The following is a 16749-nucleotide window of genomic DNA, read 5'->3' as shown; positions in this document are numbered from 1 at the left end:
GCACGGGCACTTTCACTGCTCTTTGGCCTGGCTGCAGTGCCCCGACTGTGGCAACCAGGCGTTGGCTTTTACCTGCTCCGTTTCTCCCTGCTCTCCTCCCTCAACAGCTCCCACCATCCCTTGCCATTCCTTCCTCTGGGGGCAGACTCTGGCAAAGTGGCCTGGCTGTTGGCAGAGATAGCATTTCCGGGCGCCCTTTCCCTCCTTCTTAGCCCCCTCACTGGGTTTTGAAACTGCGCGCGCGCGCGCTGTTCCGATTTCCATCGGCTCTGCCGGCGGGAAAGCTGGCTCAGGAATGTCTGGAATGCGGAACTCCTTCCAACGTTCCCCTTTCCCTTCCCGCCTCTCCAAAGCTCTAGCCTCCTGGCGCGCGCCTATGGTCAGCGCAGATTTAGTCAGCTGATCCATGGAATCCGCCCTAGGACCCCGGGACAGTTCGTCTTTCACGGCCGAAGCCAGGCCTTCTTCAAATAGCATTTGAATGGGTGCCGCCGATAAGTCCCACCCCAATCTGTGAACCAGCATAGTGAACTCAGTCCAGTACTCACGGACAGATCGGCTTCCCTGCTTGCAAGCCATTAGCTGTCTGCGCACCACTCCCTCCTCAATATCGCTAGAAAACATGAGATCCATTGCACGAAAGAACTTCATGGTGTCCTTTAGGACGTCGTTGTGCGTTGCCATCAGGGGCCTAACCCAGTCTCTCGCCCCCCTCTCAAGATGCCCAATCACGAAAGCCACTCGCGATTCCTCGTCAGGGAATTCATCAAACTGCACATTGAGGGCATATTGCATCTCTGTTCTAAAGGCATGATAGTCCTTGGGGTCCCCCCCAAATTTCTGCACCAATCCTGGTACCTTTCTGGGGAACTGGGTGGCTCTCCCCTTCTTGTCTGCATCCTGAGCCCTTCTCTCCTCAAGCCTCGCCGTCTGCAGCGCAAGTTGGACTTCCAACGCTCGGTATCTTTCTTCCAAGCTTGGACCAGCTCCAACCCCTGCTCCTCCGGTTCCGGCTGGGTCGCTCATGATGCTTTCTCCTGCACAGGCAGCGTACAGAGACTGTCAGACTGCTATGATGGGATGATTAGCTGCTTGTGCGTAAAATCGTGCTCCCTCAGAGTTTGTGCGGCTCCACAAACCTCTGTGTGTGACAGAGCTCCTCAAACATGTCTGCTCTAATCACTCGTAGAGTCTGACAGTGGCTGTCTGCGGAAGCGCTTCCAGCATAGAAGCTCCTTAACGGAAACGCGTCTCCTGGACTCACGACGTGGCAGCTTCCGGCGAAGCATGGGTCTCCCTATGGGCGCTTCTGACACCTCCCCGCTGTTCTCGCTGGACGTGTCCCTCATCCCTCCCTCTTCCCTGCTAGTTCCTGCTTTGGCTGCTGCGTCTCTCTCAGCATTCATGAGATCCTCCTCCAGAGTACCCTCTCTCCCCCTGCTGGTCCCTGCTTTCGCTGCTGACTCCCTCCCAGCTTCTGTGAGTACTTCCACCTCCCCTTCCTCCAATGTCAGTTCCCTGACATTTGCCAACAAATTGCAAACAGAGGGGCAGGGGCGGGGGCAAAGATCAAAGTGTTTTGTTTGTCTTTAAATTGTACCTCCACTCAGTGTTTCCAAACTGAGCCAGAGTAGATTTCTCCTTCTTTTGTAAGGGGTTAACATTTTCATTTCAACAGTGCTGAATACTTACAAGGAAAGGTTGAAATTTCCCAAGGGATGAAAATCCTGTTTTGCACAACCAGCTTTAATCAGACAAACCACACAACAGCCCCCCTTCAGTGAGTGCAGTTTGCAACACCAAATGCAGCAAATGGCCTCCTTCCCCCAACTGCAAAAAAATCATTGTTTCAAAGAGCCTGAAGGAGTTAAACCAGCAGCTGAGGTACTAGCTCAGCCTTCATCGGCCTGGGGCATGGGATTACTGGGCTTTCCGTTGCCCTGTACTTGTCTGTATTAGCAGAGACTTTCAATTTAGAGAGTGACCTGATGTCAGACATTCTAATCCACCCAACAGGAACTGTCATGTCTACCTCACCTGGTTGAGCCTCGCTACATAAGCAGATTAGACAGCTGTCATGAACCAACTAGATAGCTCCTCAGACAGAAAGAAATGGCACACTAAACAAAGTCTGAAAGACGCTCACAGTGTATAAGTATTATGTATAGAGACACGCCTGGCCTTCGCTGATTCGCTCACAAAGGGTGTTCAAATGGTTAAATTAGTTCTACAATAGACAGGAACCTGAAAAGCAAAATATTCATAGTCCAAAACATCCTGTCTTTAAAAAAAAAGCTGAAAATTTTGAATTTTTTGTCTCACAATATTGTGCAAACTGTCTCATTCATGCCATTTCAGCCAGTCCTTCAGCAGACCGTAGCCAGAACAGGACAAAACTGGACACATATATGAGAGTGGAGATTTGCCACCGCAGCCAGCCAGATTTTGAAATGGGATTGCAAACACACAGGGATGCAAGTGCTGCCTCTTGGTACATTTCAACAGCAATCAAATTAGAGGAAATAGGCACTCCCAGCGATAGCCAGCAACATACCTATACTTGCAGAATTAAAAACATTTTTACTGAAGCAAACTGTACAAGAAGCATGTATATAAACTGTTATCAATAGAAATAAATTCCAGCATATAAACAGAGGGGCAACATACAACTCCAGATATGTTTTAGTAGTTTTATGAGTTCTGGACAGCATACAGCAGTGCAGTAGTACATACTGCAAGACAGTATACAACAGCACCTCCAATCAGTGGTGTAGTGGAAGGGGAATTGGGGGGAATGTGCAGTGGGACATTTTTCACAGCAGAAGTGATGACATAATTCACTAGAGTGCCTGTGAAATTTATGGTCCCTCCTTATTCTGGCAAGCGAATAAAGTGATAATAAGTTTCAAAGCAAGTATGAGAATCCATTTGGTTTGCATTTCTTAAAATTCTCCTTTAGAGCAATACTATGACGGCTACGTAACAGCGGGTTCCTGGTTTTCACCCAAGGTTTCTTTCTTTTCTACTGATCTGTAACTAGGGTCCTATCTAAAATCTCAAAAGGAAAAAGAGAAGTCTGGGTAAATGGATGCTGTCACTGGTCGAGAGATTGTAAAACTGTAAGAAGAGTTTTGAGATCAGGAAATTCTAGATATCAATCTTTAATAATCAAAGAAAAAACTGAATATTCAAAAGAAACATATTTAGACCAATGAAACATGCAGTAGTAAACATGTAAAGAAGGAAACATTATAAAGAGGACTATATAAATGGCACCATTTCTCAGGCTCATGTATTCCTTCCTTCTCTTCCTCCTCCTCTCATGTGCTTAAATTCCCTCTGTCATTGTCAGGACTTGGCCACAGGCTGAACAAACCAGAAAGTGAGACTGAGGAACAAGCCAGAAGTCAAGCCTGAAGAACAGCCTGTTAGCAAATTCACTTAAGTAACACATAGTTCAGAGAGAAAAGAAATCCTAATACAGTGGTACCTCGGGTTAAGTACTTAATTCGTTCCGGAGGTCCGTTCTTAACCTGAAACTGTTCTTAACCTGAAGCACCACTTTAGCTAATGGGGCCTCCTGCTGCCGCCACGCCACCGAAGCACAATTTCTGTTCTCATTCTGAAGCAAAGTTCTTAACCCGAGGTACTACTTCTGGGTTAGCGGAGTCTGTAACCTGAAGTGTATGTAACCTGAGGTACCACTGTAGCACTTTATTGAGGAACCTGAACAGAGTGTATAATTTGAGGAGAAAGGAAAAGTGAGGTTTTGTCTTTCTTTCTTTCTTAGCAGGGAGACAGTCACCAAACCTACAGAGGAAAACTCCCTTAGTACTACGCAGCCAGTCAGGCCACAAACTGCCTCAGCAAACCCCACACCACTCTGCCTGGTTCCTAAATAACACCTTCACCCCATTGCCCTCTTGGCTAGATGACTTAACACTAACAAAATTCACCCTTAAATTGCACATGGGATAATCTTGGCTATTACATTTCCAGCATAATCAAGGGTACAACAACACATCAGGAGTCAGGAAGACTATGTTATGCAAGCAAGACCCAACAGGAAAGGAAAGCCCTCTTATACTCATTCCTGCCAGGGAGAATCCAACGGCCAGCTTGAATGGACAGAGTCAGCCTGAGGTTACTTCACTCAGAAACTGTCATCTGCAGTTCAGTTCCGCACATTCAACAGCTACATACAGATCCCAAGTTGCTACTGACAGTCACTTCCTATTGCTTTATTTTCTACAGACTGAGCAAAATATAGTTCGTGCTAACCCACAGTTTGTCTCAAAATCAAATTCAGAATCCCATTTCAAATTGTGAGATATGACAGGAAACCAATTTGACTTTTTTTTCCCTCCAAGAAGTCTACTTTCTTGCAGCCATTTTGAAACAAAGAAGTGTTGACAAAAAGTTGCCTGACAGTAAGCAGGGAGACCCATGCATGTAGCTGGCACAGATCCGCAGTGCTTGAAAAGTACTGTATAAAACTGTTGGAAACAGAAGCCAAACTTGACCAAGACTAGGAATTACAAGACAGACAATCAGACAGATTTTGCGCAGGAAGTGGTTATGTGCAGGCAGCAGCAAAGCAGAGGAGTGTCCAAACGGTGGCACAGGAAGACAATAAACATATTGGTAGGCTCAGATGCAGAAAAAAAACCTTCAGAAACCTATTATTTACTATGGGTCATTCCACATACCCAAACTAGTGTGGCGAGATGAGAGTTGAGCTGTTCCATATGCTGAAGCCTTTATGCGATTTCCCCCCTGCCCAGCTAAAAACTTGCTTTATATTTAGTGTGCAACCACCAAGTGCTCAATGTTCGCCCTATATTAAAAGCACTCCACCAAATGACAAGCCTTGTAGTGCCGAAAAGTTACTGATTTTCAAAATATTACAAATTTCCAAATATATACCTTATTTTCTTTGTCTGGAGCTAATAAGTAATGCGAGGCGAATGATTATATCTGTGCAGGGAAACTGCAGAATGAAATTTTCTCACTGAAGCAGTCAGTGAGTCTAGACAGCTGTGTGTTTGTTGTTTTTTCCCCCTCTGCTTGCAACAGAGGGTTTGTTGCCTCAAGGTCTGTGTTACTGACTCAGTTAAGCATGCTCCAAAGCTTTTGGACCACTGTATATGTGCCGTAATCCCAAACAGGGAAACTTAATTACTGAGAACCGTGATCTGAATGGAAAAAGAAAACAACAGTAGGAAAACAGCCTACAGCAAAATTCATTACCTGTGGATTCGTTGTTAATGTCCTAGCAAACGTGTGCTGCTTAATATTTTATCTCCAGCTACTGCAGTTCTCTTTGCAAGCCCCAGAGAAAATGTGGCATTTTCCCATCAAACTTCCAATATTTTGCATCTAAAGAACAAAGGAATTAGGAACTCCATGGAAACTCATATTTTCTTGCACTGACCTTTTGTGATAACTGATACACAAGACTTGAGTTTTGGAGGTTAAAATTTACAGCTGCCCTTTCCCATCTTTGAGAAGCACAAAGCAAATGATTTTTGTCTGTGCTGAGGTAAACAAATGCTACTTATGTAGGAAAGGCTTATTGATTTGGCAAGGCCTGGGCCTTTGTTCTGTTACCTGAGTCAAATGAAGGTTGAAGGATATCATCTATTCTGCCTTGTTTTTAATAAAAACAACCATTTTTTAATTAAGGCTGCAGCTTTAAAAGCTTATGCCAGGCTTCATCATGACTTCTCCAGAGTGAGGAATTTTAAGAGAGCCACTTCCTGTTTCTGGTGAGTCCCTAGCTGAAAGCTTAACCAGCAGTAACAGCAGCAGGAAATTATGAAAAATCTTGTTAAATTTCCCACAATGCCTCAGAGTGCCCGATGTATTGTTGCTCAAAGAGACTCTGAGACATTTAAATAGCAGCTCTTGGCATAGAGACCCAGGGCAGATGTAAAGTTTAGTGTGCCCTTCCAGGGCAATGGGACCCCAACAGCCACTCAAAAGTACTGTGTTTTGACACTAGGCCTCAAAAAGACCTGCCTTGGGACTCCTGTGTTCCAGGTCACATTTGGTTATTTCTGGCCAGCTATGTTATAAACCATTAAACAGCATGTCTACTGGTTTTGCATGCCCAAGGCACAAATCTATATTTGCTTAATATATTTTTTAACTGTTAGTGTCCTACTCATCATTTATTTGTTAGTACATTTTTATCCCCCTGTTACACCAAAGAGCTAAAGATGGCATGCACGGTTCTTCTGCTCTGCATTTTATCCTCATAGCAGCCCTGGTGACTATAAATGACTGATCCAAGGTCAGTGACTTACATGGCTGAAGAGATCTTCGTCTCTCCTAGACTCAGCATCATTAGACAGATTTTGTTTGACTTTCCACTAGACCCAGCCAGTATGAGTTGCAGTCCAACATGGGTTTGGGCATAATGTTCAACTTTAATGTAGGGGCCACAGGTTTCCCTATCCTGTACTACAGAGATTTTATTGATTTATAGAAACAATTTAAAACTATCTTTTGGACCCGGTGGTTCACAACAATAAAAATACAACCCTCATGCGGTGAAAACTGAGAACCATAAAATCACTTTAAAAATAAACAAACAAAACCCAGCAATGTTGACATACAGTTAAGGACCATTAAAAGCTTGGGGGGGGGAGGAATAGTCTTGACTGTTCACCCAAAAACAGAGGGGCCAGTTGAACACCTCTTGAGAGGGTACTACCACAGAGAAGGCCCTATTTTATACTCCTGTTACCTTTGGCACCAGAACACAGAGCAGAGCCTGGAATATCCTTTCAGACTTTCACAGCACCCCGTGGTATGAAAACTATAATGAAAACAAAACTCAAATCATTTAACACAATAAATATATAAGAGCAGCATAGTCAAGGAGAAGATCAGAAAGCTCCATTAATGAAAGACCCTTATAAATTACATTAACGTTGAACATTATGCCCAAAAGTGGAGGAGGGAGAGAAGGAATAGGAGGCACAGTGGTCGTACATACTGCCTTTACCCCAACACTGCCATGTGCACTTGTCCCATATGCTCTGCCCCCAATGAGTGTTGATCATACATACAAGCTTTTTTGTAACATCTACACATTGTCAGCTTCAAAATGCCAGCCTGTATTCCCCCTGCCCTCATTTAATCCAGATTTACCCTTTCAAGGGAAAATCTGATGAGTCATAAAAGACCTGTTGCCAATCATACATTTTCAATATCTGGATGTGCATTGGGAATGTTAAGCTCCTGCCTGGAAGCACCCAGAGTAATGTTAAAAAGTAATGCCCATAAACAAAATAGCTTTTAACGTGATGGTACATTAAAACAAAATATTAACATCTCTTCTACCTTCTATGGTTTACTTTGCTGGGGCTGCTTCTTTCCTTTCGGACGATAAAAAAATATACTTCCCCAAATCTTTATGCTCTTGAATCGTTTTGATCTATTCCTCTTTCTAATGTACAGAAGGCCCTTTTGAATGCAGCTACTTCCAAGAATCTGTTTATGTGGGCCACTTTGTTTTTTAAAAGATGCAGATAAAATTGTGTTTGGTGTTGTTAAGCAGCCTGCTGCAGGGCAAGTGGCTGAACTACATGAGCTGTGGGAGTTCCATCCTAGAATGTGATACCTGAACTGAAGCTGGTTTTCTATAAGGAGGACAAGGGGAAAATAATAATCAGCTGGGCCAGTACTGGGAAAATGGCCAGGCAAGCATCGCCTAGGGGTAAGTAGCCAATCCAGGCAGTGCTGAATTATATCACTGTACTATTAATGCAACTCTGCAGATTCTTTATTGTCTCCTCTTCTAGATCACTCATATTCATTTAGCTTGTATTCCAATGGTTCAAAAACTGCTTTCCAGTTATGGCACCAGATAGTAGCACACAGTTCTCAATGCAGCCCCTTCAGCTTTTTTCATTCCTATGAACTATGCCAGGTGAATTTCAGACAATATATGGGGGCAGAATAAATACACATTTATATGTTTAAAAAACTTATATCCCACTTTTCACCACATGTCTCAAAGTTGCTTAAAAAAGGTAAAGGTAAAGGACGCCTGACAGTTAAGTCCAGTCGCAGACGACTCTAGGGTTGCAGTGCTCATCTCGCTTTACAGGTCGAGGGAGCCAGCGTTTGTCGACAAACAGTTTTTCTGGGTCATGTGGCCTGCATGACTAAGCCGCTTCTGGCACAACGGAAACCAGAGCAGCGCACGGAAACGCCGTTTACTTTCCCACCGGAGCAGTACCTATTTATCTACTTGCACTTTTGGCATGCTTTTGAACTGCTAGGTTGGCAGGAGCTGGGACCGAGCAACGGGAGCTCACCCCGTTGCGGGGATTCGAACCGCCAACCTTCTGATTGGCAAGCCCAAGAGGCTCAGTGGTTTAGACCACAGCGCCACCTGCATTCTCCAAAGTGGCTTACAGAAACAATAAAAATTAAAATTACAGAATTAAATGCACAAATTAAAATATAAGAGAAAAGAGCATTCAGACAGCATTCATGGCCCAAAGGGTTTTTGAAATAAAAATGTTTTGACCTGGTGCCTAAAACTTGGGAAGGATGGTGCCTAGAACTTGATATCTAATGGTTTTTAAAACAATCTCATAACTATCCAGGGGTTTTAAAGAGAACAGGTTTCAGGTTTCTTTTCTAACAACAAAGGGAACACACTAGACCTGACCCATAAAGTGAAAAAGGCTTCAGGTGAAAGGGAGGAAAGGGTGAGGTCAGGGAAAACTAATTTTCTTAAATCTGATTGTCATACAATATATTGCCTCCCTCCCAGCAGTCAGAACGCCTGGACTTTCTGTCATTTGATAGCAGTAAGGAGAATTGGATGACTTCATTTCTTTAGCACAAGTCTGGCCTAGGAAGGAAATACACAGATAAATAACTCATGGAATTAATTTGTTCTCCCATTTTACTCTTTCTCACTCTTCTCTGCCTGATACTCAGCAAAATTGTTGCTTTCCTGACTGGTTATCCAACCAGAAACATATACACACACACTTGTGTGTATTCACCTTCTGTAGCTATTAAAGATCCCACAAGCTTGCCCCAGGCGGCTGATTGTATAATTTGTCAGATGAATGGCACCAACTGCTCTTAAGGGCAGTGCACTCGCCTATCTGCCATGGATGGCAATAAATCTCTCCCAGCATCATCAGTCCTCAGGTGGACTTCATCGGATGTAGACATCTTATCAGCTGAGCACAGCCTCTCCTAATGGTGTGATAAATATTCCAGCCTCCGAGTATCACTATCAAGAGATTTAAATCAGACCTAGTACTTATTGCTGCTATTACTACAGAGTTAATGCCAATGACTCTTTCACTTATCTCTTTAACCAGAGATGGTGAATAGCCTTTTTATGTCTCCACTCCTGGTCACTGAAAGCAAAATTCATACAGAAATGGCCTCCTCATGAGCTCAGTGCTGAAATTTCTCAGGTGGGATGCAAAGAGTAGTTTATATCATTTTTCAGATGCAAGTTTCCATGATGAGACCATTTCTAAAAATAAAAATAGTGTCTTTTTTCAAACTATCAGGACTAAACAACGAGAGCACACTATCACATGCACCAACAGTAATTAAGTAAGTAAGTAAATCTTTTTCAGTCTGCAAAGTATTTTGCAGTGAAAAAAATGCTTCTTGTATTATCCCTCTGACATAAGTCATTAACATAAATTCCTTATAGGGGGAAAAATCAAGATACTGTGTTGCAATGAATGACCTATAGTAATGCTGAAAAGAGAATATGTAAGAACCAAACTAGATATGAAGTTTATCACCCACTTGGCAGTGCATACCTGCTTTTTTAATTCAATAGCAAGTGTGGGGAAGGGACATGGAGTAGAGGTACTGGGCAGGGGACTTCAACCCTTTTGACACTCTTGCAGTCCTGATTGGAATTGCCCCACCCTGGCCTTGCTATTTACAATGGGAGGAAAGCTCTGAGGTAAGTCGATCAGGTCAAAAGCAAGGACAAAGCTAAGGTTCATTCTTTATCACCAGCCCTGCATTTTCCACAGCTCTTTACGTTTTCTGCTCTGAGCTCCTGTTCTAAAAACCAGGAATAGCTTGTCTAACTCTTCCAACACAGAGACACACACCCACCCACTTCCATTACGTCTGTAGCATCTGATTTTAATCACAGACGCTTCATGCACTTCCAGTTTTAGAAATGGTTTTATTTTATTATTTTTCACACTTACAAATGACATAATGGAACTTTAACCTGCTTATAATATGGTTGAAAAACTGCTCAGTTGTACATCTCTAAGAACTTTCAAGACTCCAGCTAAAAGTACAGAGAACATAAAGGACAATGAGCTGATTTAGTTGAGTTACCATTCAATAAGTAATAAAACTGCTGTATGATGTTATTTCCATTTGAGCCCTGAGACCAAAAGCTCCATTCTCGGTCATGCTTTAATATATAATAAAATTTAAGGTGGAGTAAAGCCACTGGGTGAAACTGGGACATGATGGCTTCCATTTTTAGGGCTTGGCTGGAGGCTCTTGGTCTCTGTTCCACACTATTTTGTCACATGCTTCTCAAGCCAAGTTTCCCAGTGGTGGAAAATGAATACAAATCCTTTTTCATCTTAATTTAGTTCCTGCAGTCATGTCATTTCGATTTAAGAAAGAATATAAGATTATTCCGAAGCCAGTATTACTTAAATACTTGTTTATAAATCAGTTGTTTCACTTTGTGATAAGGGCTGTCTTTGTTAACGAGACTCTACAGGATCACACCATTTGACTATTAGAGTTTCCAGCTGACCCAAAGAGGAAAATAAGAAAGTGTCACATGGATATCATGAGTATTGGAACTAAGCCAAGACACTAAGGGTACATTCAGACATGGGAATTGTTGCATTAGTTTTCTTGGTTATAATGCTAGTGCTTCTTGTCCTGGTTTCTAAAATTTCTGTGATACTGCATTATGGAACTGTGGCTCTTTGATCAATATACCGCCATGTCATGCTAAAATTAATTCCTAACAATGGACATGGTGTGACACAACAGTAGATGCCATTGGACATATTGCCACCATTTATGTACATGCATGTTTCTGTTCCCCCTTGATTCACCCATGAAAATGGCAGGAAAGAACTGCATATACTGGAATACTGCCTTAAATTTTGTCACATGACATGATGCATGAAAACTCTAGGGAAATTACAGCAGAAGACTCCTGTGATTTCCCCTGTTAAAAGGTAAAGGGACCCCTGAACATTAGGTCCAGTTGTGGCAGACTCTGGAGTTGCGGTGCTCATCTTGCTTTATTGGCTGAGGGAGCCGGCGTACAGCTTCTGGGTCATGTGGCCAGCATGACTAAGCCGCTTCTGGCGAACCAGAGCAGCGCACGGAAACGCCGTTTACCTTCCCGCCGGAGCAGTACCTATTTATCTACTTGCACTTTGACGTGCTTTCGAACTGCTAGGTTGGCAGGAGCAGGGACCAAGCAACGGGAGCTCACCCCGTCACGGGGATTCAAACCGCCGACCTTGTGATAGGCAAGTCCTAGGCTCTGTGGTTTAACTCACAGCGCCACCCGCATCCCCTTTCCCCTGTTTACAGGGTTGCAAATAGATGTGTTGTTGTTTTTTCTTCTGGAAGCAATTAACACATAAATGAGCACTAAAATTCCACTAGATTTCAATGTGTAAAGCTCAAGGTAAAGCTTAATGAAGTTATTTTTTAGAAAGCCACCCTATTCAGGCTTTCCCTGGTAGTTGAAAAGTTTGTTTGTTTTTTGTTTGTTTTTTTGCATATTGCATTGCTCAATGCTGTGACTTAGTCAGTGCTTTCTTTCTAAAAAAATGTTTAGGGGTACTCTCATTTTGACTCAAGAAAATCACCATTTTATAGTTCAAATCGGGGAAAATAAATACAGTATGGACAAAAGTACAAATCCTGAGTCCCCCCAGAAAAACGCACTAGATTTAGTATTTTACTATATGTCTCAAGTGTTAGCTGTGATTTTACAACTACATTTCTTTTCTTGTAAAGGACCTAGACTTTTTTTTTTAGTTATATGTTATATTAATTCCATAAATGTAAAAATAATGGAGTGATGAAGCTAATACCATATCTAAAATCATGTATATTCTAATTATAAGTTTCTAAAAACCTTTGAACTGGACGCTTAAAAACATGGAATTGATAATATGAATATACTTCCAGTATTTATCATCAATATTATGTGCAGCAGAATTTATTCCCTATCAACCTGTACTGAGATGGCCTGCTGCATTTTTCAAGTGAGCAACAAAAAACATGTCTTTTTCCTTCTTGCTTCTTTCTCTCCAACCCCCACCTAGTGCAGACACACATATGCTCCAATGTGGGATTTGAGAAAGTGTTTTTCTGAGCCTATCAGGAACACAGAGTGGGTGTTCCCGCTACCGCCTCCTGTCCATTTGGTTTTCTTCCATCCTTTCTTCTCTGGCCCAATTTCTGCTTTGAATTTAAACTGCACACTTGCAGCCAGATTTTCCGCACCAAGTACCGTCTAATATAATTCTGTGGTTCTGCCAATGAGAGTATAGTACATCACCAACTGAAACTCCCTCAATGCTGCCAGCCTTCCATCCAACACCAAGCTATTGCCAAGCCTTGACAGCCTTGGAACCTCAGTTAGGCCTCAACTCTTCTACAAAATATCACTGCTGAGATACTGGATCGTTCATACTGTCTGCTACCAATGTGCACAGCGCCATCATTTTAATGCTTTACAAATATGGTCGTACGAAATGGGTGTCTTTAAAGTTTTGCCAAGTTTTGGCACCCTCTACAAGTTTACCTGGGAATAAGCTTTATTGAAAGCACTGAGACCTATTTGCACTGCAGAGTTCTGGTCACTTATTTTAAGAAAATGTTATAAAGATTTGACTAGCAAATATGCAGAGAACATAATCCAAGCAAGAGCAGAATTGCTTAAAACTGTTTCAAACTCTGTACCTGTACCTGTATTAATATTCAGGGATGCGGACTTATAAAAAATATTGGGGGGGGCCCGGGAAAGCTCATGAATAATAAATAACCTCATGAATATGCAAATAAAGTGGCGCCGCCTCCTCGTGAGCGAATAGGGGAGAGCGTGCTGCGCCTATTAATCAGCTCCGAAGGAAATTGGGTGGAGCTTTTGCTCGGGAGGGAGGGCAGGAGGCATGCAGCCCGACCCTGTGCATTTTGGGCTGGGGAGGGGCGGCGATGGCGCTCTGCTGGAGGGGCGCCGGAGATTATTGGGGGGGCAGAGCCCCCCCAAACGAATTTTTGAGGGGGCTCGGGCCCCCTCAAGCCCCATGGAGTCGGTGCCTATGTTAATATTGTTGTAGTTTACACATGAGTTTTGTCTCATTTCAGTATCTTCAGTATCACACATGGTCAACTGGATGAGAAGCAGGGCTTTCAAGAAAATAGTGCCAAAGCATTGAAATACCTTCCCTGTCGAAGATTCGTCACAGGTTCACTCTTTGATATATTTTAGACCCAAAGTGAAACTGTTTTTGTTTTCACAGGCTTTTAAGGTTTAGTTCTGCTGCTACATTTAACTGGATTTTAAATTAATTACTTTTAATTTGTTACACAGGCAGCAACCATTTTGCACGTGACTGCTGACACGCATGCCATTTTTTGGCCCTGGAAGGGGGCGAAACAGGGCAGAACAGGGCGGGGGCAGAACGGGCTTATGTGTGACCACTGATGCAAACAATGACCTGGAACACAACCCCGGTGCAAATGGGGAGCTGCCTATACTCATAAAATTTTATTTGTGTGTGAAAATACAGTTTATTTTTATTTTGCTGCACTGAACTTTTTTCTTGCGACTTGCTGCTTTAGGTGCTTTGTGACCACAAAAGCAAAGTAAAAAAAAATATTTACTAAAAAAATTTTTTTTTCAATGTTAGGCAGATCAGTGTACATGGATACAGTGTACATAGATATCGCCCAATAAAAATCTACCAGAAACAAGCCCTATTACCAGATGCAGCTTAGGGAAAAGCTTTGGCTAGAATAACATTGAAAGGACAGTGGAGAGATGACAAGATCCTAAATAGTCTTCCCCCAATCTTGTGCCCTCTAGGTGTTTTGAACTATAGTTCTCATCAATCCCAGCCAGCATGTCTAGATAATTTGCATCTGAAGTTCATGCCAATGTCTTTCTCTTCCCTCCCATTTGCAGGAAATGTGTGTTGTCTTCCTAAAGAACAGAGCTAGGACTAAGATGGATCTTTGCAATGCTCCAGTTCCGGCACCTTAGTACCTTACTAATGAGATCCCTGGCCTATAAAGGCACTCTAATGCAGGGATGGGGAACTTGTGGTTCTCCAAATATTGCTGGACTGGGCCTGATGGGAGTCCATAACTGGAGGGCCACAAAGAGGTAGCAGGGTACCGTGAAACAAGAGGTTAGCCAATAACTTAGGGAAAGGCTTGAACCTTATCCAAGAAGGAACTGGAAAGTGAGTAATATGCATTCACAGCAAAAGGTCACAAGAGAACAGCCAATATGAGTCCAGGCTTTGTCATGGGAAGCTGAGTCCCTTGCAACTTAAAAGTTTATTTTTAACAATGTAAGGGATAAATGGATAAATGCAGTTTTATCATTAAATTTCTGATATATTCTCATTTGAGATTTCATACTTTTAAATAATTTCTCATCATCATTAATAGTGAATGTAGGAAATGGGAATGTTTCAAAAAGCTGAAAAACAGAATACAATAGTTTCCCTTTGTACAAGTGAGTCTCTTGATTGTTCTCAGGCATGTTGGCAAATGTAAAGTGTGAACAAGAAAACATTGTATAAAGTTCACAGCAATACCTGGGATGCCACTGTTTTTCTACCAACCACATTTATAGAAAATACTGCAAATACTGTATTCATCACCAGTTCAGGCATTGCATTTGTTCACATGAAGGTATACAATGCCCAGGACTGTCTGAATATACAAAAAAGCATTCTTTTATACTGCTACAGGCACTAATTATTTCAAACACTTTTGTTTACCTCTTATTCTTTTACAAATATGGGAGCTGGGACAAAATTGACCAGAGATTCTTACGAAGAAGTACAACATAGAAGTACTGCCATAGCCAATGGACAACAATTATGGAAGTTGTGGTCCATAACATCTGGAGGGTACCATATTAGGTACCTGTAACAGATAGCAGACCATGTATACTTTCTTTGTTTGTCCCTGGTTCTAGCCAGGGATAAAACAGAAGGAATTTCTTCTATTTATAGTTACATCCCAGTCAGTGTAAGGTAAAGTTTTTGGGTAACAATGATTTAACTATAAAACATTGTTACAACATAACTTTACCTCACAAAATTATGGTCTCTCCACAATCTTCCTCTTTATTTTTCAGCAGACATACGCACTACTAAAATGTTTGGGGGTCATATTTGAATCACCCCCGAACCTTTGTGGTAGACTTTTGATTAAAGGGGACAGTCTCTTTTGCCATTGTCAGAGACTTTTAATTTGTCTTTCTTGCCTCCCTTTGCCTTCATCTCTCTCCTAAGATTAAAGCTTTCTATTATAAACATAATTCTTATAAAAGATAAGACTCTCTCCAGTATATCTTTATTAATCCTAGCTAAGATAACATTTTGGAAGCAGACAGGGGGAAAAAAAGATTTATAAAGAGAGAGAGAGAAGACAGTTGCAGATCAGCACAGCAGGGACAGAGACTGATACACTGTGGGAAACTGTTAACAAAGAACTCTTAAGTTAAAAGTTACCTTACAAGTGAAATTTTACAATAACATATGTTAGCCCAACACTCCTTTATGCTTCTTTGAGTGTGCATGTGCCTATGCGAATATTTCCCTTTTCATCCATTATGTAAATCTGTCTTTGGATTTTTCAAATTATATTATCTAGGCCAAATGAATAAAATTTTATTCTTGAAGTACCCCATTGGAATCAATAGATGGAAAAAGTCAGAACTCCATTGCATTTTGTATAGTATCAAAGGATGTTTGAAGCTTGGGACATTCTCCCCCCTACTTTTACACCATGGTCCAGAAAACTCTTCAACTATGTACGCCTACCTATGCCAAACTTTTCAAACCAAATAAATGAACTATGCACGCCTACCTATGCCAAACTTTTGAAACCAGAACACATCCATCTTTCAAAAATTGCAATTCTCTGGATTTTTTTGATGTAGTTTTCCTACCACAAAGTGTGAACAAGAGTGAATAACTTAATAAAAATCAATGTATAAAACTGCATTATATTAGTGGGAATGTGCTTGCAAAATGGATATATTAGGCAAACACATAGAAATAGAAATATATTTGGAGAAATGTACACTAAACTGCATAAATGCAAACTTTGTTTTTAACAGAAAAATAATAATGTGAAACTGGAATGAAATAAACTTAGGTTGGGAAAATTAGAAACTCATGAGAAACTGTAGTAGATACATCTAAACTTTATTATGCCATGTGTCAGTCAAATGACACAGAGAGCCTCCCTGCCATTCATTCTTGCCAACTATTGGAACTAGCATGAAGGCACTTCACATAATTTTATAGTCACACATGTTGGGAAGCTAATAAATGTTAGCAGCACCATGTAGAAATGGTTTGTAGCATCTTCTGTATTGTACTTATTCAAATTGTATTTATTAAATCACACACACAAACTTGCTCCCAAAATAGCTCAGGGCTACAAAAAACAAATCAGTGAAACAGCGCTTTAAAACACACACACATG

The 16749-nt window shown here is 41.7% G+C and overlaps 1 protein-coding gene and 1 long non-coding RNA gene across 16 annotated transcripts in view; one reads left to right on the top strand and one right to left on the bottom strand.

The window, feature by feature from the left end:
• Positions 1-16749, bottom strand: part of LOC308569411 (uncharacterized protein) — a 286883-nt gene that overhangs the window by 202960 nt on the left and 67174 nt on the right. The window contains exon 1 of one of the 14 annotated variants that reach the window (XR_014000694.1): positions 5611-6199. The exons of the other annotated variants lie outside the window; for them this stretch is intronic. The gene's annotated coding sequence lies outside the window, so the exon portion shown is untranslated. Of the gene's footprint in view, positions 1-5610; positions 6200-16749 lie in introns of those variants that run through there. 14 annotated transcript variants of the gene reach the window in all.
• On the top strand, positions 7191-16068 carry LOC308569429. 2 transcript variants are annotated; one of them, XR_014000723.1, is made up of 3 exons: positions 7191-7726; positions 13384-13484; positions 13610-16068. It is a non-coding gene; the product is annotated as an uncharacterized lncRNA (long non-coding RNA). The 2 variants fall into 2 exon arrangements; XR_014000724.1 differs by having other exon boundaries at positions 7206-7726; positions 14204-16068.

This window comes from Podarcis bocagei, assembly GCF_964188305.1.
Source record: "Podarcis bocagei genome assembly, chromosome: 12".
NCBI lineage: Eukaryota > Metazoa > Chordata > Lepidosauria > Squamata > Lacertidae > Podarcis > Podarcis bocagei.
This window is presented reverse-complemented; position numbering and strand designations above follow the sequence as displayed.